This window comes from Bombus affinis, unplaced genomic scaffold, assembly GCF_024516045.1.
Source record: "Bombus affinis isolate iyBomAffi1 unplaced genomic scaffold, iyBomAffi1.2 ctg00000473.1, whole genome shotgun sequence".
In the NCBI taxonomy this organism is placed as follows: Eukaryota; Metazoa; Arthropoda; class Insecta; order Hymenoptera; family Apidae; genus Bombus; species Bombus affinis.
This window is the reverse complement of record NW_026109125.1, coordinates 505-4,147: the sequence shown is the minus strand read 5'-3', so window position 1 is coordinate 4,147 and position 3,643 is coordinate 505. Positions and strand designations below refer to the sequence as shown.

Here is a 3,643-nt window from a genome sequence, read left to right as displayed (position 1 = left end):
AGAGAAGTTGGAGGAGAAAAGTTACAAACAGAAATAATTCTGTGAAGTATGAATCTTTGTATCGATATATGATGGTGAGAGAGGAGGAGAATTAAAGTGGCTGAGTGACGTTGTTACTGAACCATGGAACGTTGCTCTCTAAGTCATATTACATATATATATAAAATGAAAAGTCTCGTCGTACGGTGCTTACGTCCCACCTACGACACAGAGAGAACTTTTAAACGAAAATGCTGGTTTTTGGGAATATATTATAAGATCCCTGGTTGATCCTGCCAGTAGTCATATGCTTGTCTCAAAGATTAAGCCATGCATGTCTCAGTACATGCCGCATTAAGGTGAAACCGCGAATGGCTCATTAAATCAGTTATGGTTTCTTAGATCATACCTACATTTACTTGGATAACTGTGGTAATTCTAGAGCTAATACATGCAAACAGATTCCGACCAGAGATGGTAGGAATGCTTTTATTAGATCAAAACCAATCGGTGGCGGATGGCTCGTCTGTCCGTCCATCGTTTGTTTTGGTGACCTCTGAATAACTTTGTGCTGATCGCATGGTCATCTAGCACCCGGCGACGCATCTTTCAAATGTCTGCCTTATCAACTGTCGATGGTAGGTTCTGCGCCTACCATGGTTGTAACGGGTAACGGGGAATCAGGGTTCGATTCCGGAGAGGGAGCCTGAGAAACAGCTACCACATCCAAGGAAGGCAGCAGGCGCGCAAATTACCCACTCCCGGCACGGGGAGGTAGTGACGAAAAATAACGATACGGGACTCATCCGAGGCCCCGTAATCGGAATGAGTACACTTTAAATCCTTTAACGAGGACCATTGAGGGCAAGTCTGGTGCCAGCAGCCGCGGTAATTCCAGCTCCAATAGCGTATATTAAAGTTGTTGCGGTTAAAAAGCTCGTAGTTGAATCTGTGTGTCACAGTGTCGGTTCACCGCTCGCGTGGTTTAACTGGCATTATGTGGTACGTCCTATCGGTGGGCTTAGCTCCTCGCGGGCGGTCCAACTAATATCCCATCGCGGTGCTCTTCACTGAGTGTCGAGGTGGGCCGATACGTTTACTTTGAACAAATTAGAGTGCTTAAAGCAGGCTACCTTCGCCTGAATACTGTGTGCATGGAATAATGGAATAGGACCTCGGTTCTATTTTTGTTGGTTTTCGGAGCCCGAGGTAATGATTAATAGGGACAGATGGGGGCATTCGTATTGCGACGTTAGAGGTGAAATTCTTGGATCGTCGCAAGACGGACAGAAGCGAAAGCATTTGCCAAAAATGTTTTCATTAATCAAGAACGAAAGTTAGAGGTTCGAAGGCGATCAGATACCGCCCTAGTTCTAACCATAAACGATGCCAGCCAGCGATCCGCCGAAGTTCCTCCGATGACTCGGCGGGCAGCTTCCGGGAAACCAAAGCTTTTGGGTTCCGGGGGAAGTATGGTTGCAAAGCTGAAACTTAAGGAATTGACGGAAGGGCACCACCAGGAGTGGAGCTGCGGCTTAATTTGACTCAACACGGGAAACCTCACCAGGCCCGGACACCGGAAGGATGACAGATTGATAGCTCTTTCTTGATTCGGTGGGTGGTGGTGCATGGCCGTTCTTAGTTGGTGGAGCGATTTGTCTGGTTAATTCCGATAACGAACGAGACTCTAGCCTGCTAAATAGACGTAACCTTATGGTATCTCGAAGGCCCCCGGCTTCGGTCGGTGGGTTTTTACTACCAACGTACAAACAAATCTTCTTAGAGGAACAGGCGGCTTCCTAGCCGCACGAGATTGAGCAATAACAGGTCTGTGATGCCCTTAGATGTTCTGGGCCGCACGCGCGCTACACTGAAGGAATCAGCGTGTTTTCCCTGGCCGAAAGGCCCGGGTAACCCGCTGAACCTCCTTCGTGCTAGGGATTGGGGCTTGCAATTATTCCCCATGAACGAGGAATTCCCAGTAAGCGCGAGTCATAAGCTCGCGTTGATTACGTCCCTGCCCTTTGTACACACCGCCCGTCGCTACTACCGATTGAATGATTTAGTGAGGTCTTCGGACTGGTGCGCGGCCAATGTGATAAGCATTGCCGATGTTACCGGAAGATGACCAAACTTGATCATTTAGAGGAAGTAAAGTCGTAACAAGGTTTCCGTAGGTGAACCTGCGGAAGGATCATTAACGATATAACACAAAAACTTAAAGAATTTGACTTGAACACTTGAAAAATACGAAACTGTATAAGTCGGTAAGGAGCCGTACTCCTCCTATATCGACGAACCAAAGTATATACGACGTATCAACAAGCTATATACTTTAACAAAGAACAGTTAAATTCGCCCGGAGCGTGGCTTACTCCGTTGGCAAAATGATGAAAAGACATAAGGAGGAGACGACCCTCCCAGCTACGAAACTATATGAAGAGAAGGTGGCACTCTCTCTCGATCATCGGGATGAAGAGATACATATATATATATATATATATATATATACATACATAAACGAATTCGAGGCGCCTGCGTGAGGTCGTACACAGAAAGACCCGCCGTCTGCGAATATTATGATTTTATAATAAAACTATAAATGGGAACTTGAGCTTTCGAAAATTAAACTTTGACACGAATATCGAACGAAAAATTACGAATGGAAACCACCCGTAAAGAGAAATGAGATCGAGGCGCTTGCGTGAGGGCCGTATACAGAAAGACCCCGCCGCCCACGATCTCGTATTTTTTTTTTTGCGTCGTGGAGACCGTACAAACGAATAACAAAATCTCTAAAGTGCCTCGTGTCGGAGAGATCATGCTCGCCTATTCTCTTCTATGTTTCGTGGTCTGTGTTGCGTTTGCTCTCCTCCTAGCAACGGGACATCGAAGACTCCTCTTTGGGATCGAACGAAGCGACTAAAACGAGTCGACGAGAGCGAAAGTACGAGTAGCGAGTCGCGCATGTAGAAAGGATACCGACATATCTTCGAAGTTCTCTTCGAAGATCCATGGATACCTTATGCGCGTCGACCTTTCGTCTCTTTCACCGCTCTCGGTCGTTCTCGAAACGTGCTTCCTACCCATAGGGCGTGTGTTCTTCGTATGTCGTTTTGTTCGAAATAACGAAACCACTTGTAACATACTCGTGGATCGGGTAACCTAGAACGAAAACGCATTGCGTGGATGTTGGCCCGCTATGATAATGATGATGATGACGATGACTATGATGACGATGCGTAGCAACGATTCGTAACTAGTCTAGCCGAAGTTGGTTCAGAGGGACCCGCAGGCTGTCTACCCTCGATGTCGTGAGTCGGACACCCGTGCCGTCGCTAGAGTTTTTTCAAAGCTCGGCTTCTGGATATTGGGAAGAAAGACCGCTCGAGGACGACGGCTGCGCGTGCGTCCCATCGAATTTTTTTTTTTTATACCACCTGAACGACTAAAGTTTCGTCTAGTTCGTCGCATATAACCCGTTCAGAGGGGACCGCAGGCTGTCTATCCTCGTTGTCGTGAGTCGGACACCCGTGCCGTCGCTGAGTTTTTTCAAAGCTCGGCTTCTGGATATTGGGAAGAAAGACCGCGCGAGGTAGATGGATGCGAGTCCCATCGAATTTTTTTATTTTTTAAAAAAAACAATCACCTGAACGGAGATGTG

At 46.9% G+C, this 3,643-nt stretch overlaps 1 non-coding gene across 1 annotated transcript; it reads left to right on the top strand.

Moving 5' to 3' along the window:
- The first annotated feature begins 259 nt into the window (after positions 1-259).
- On the top strand, positions 260-2,179 carry LOC126928018 (small subunit ribosomal RNA). The gene has a single exon (XR_007716179.1). It is a non-coding gene; the product is annotated as a small subunit ribosomal RNA (ribosomal RNA).
- Positions 2,180-3,643: the final 1,464 nt, after the last annotated feature.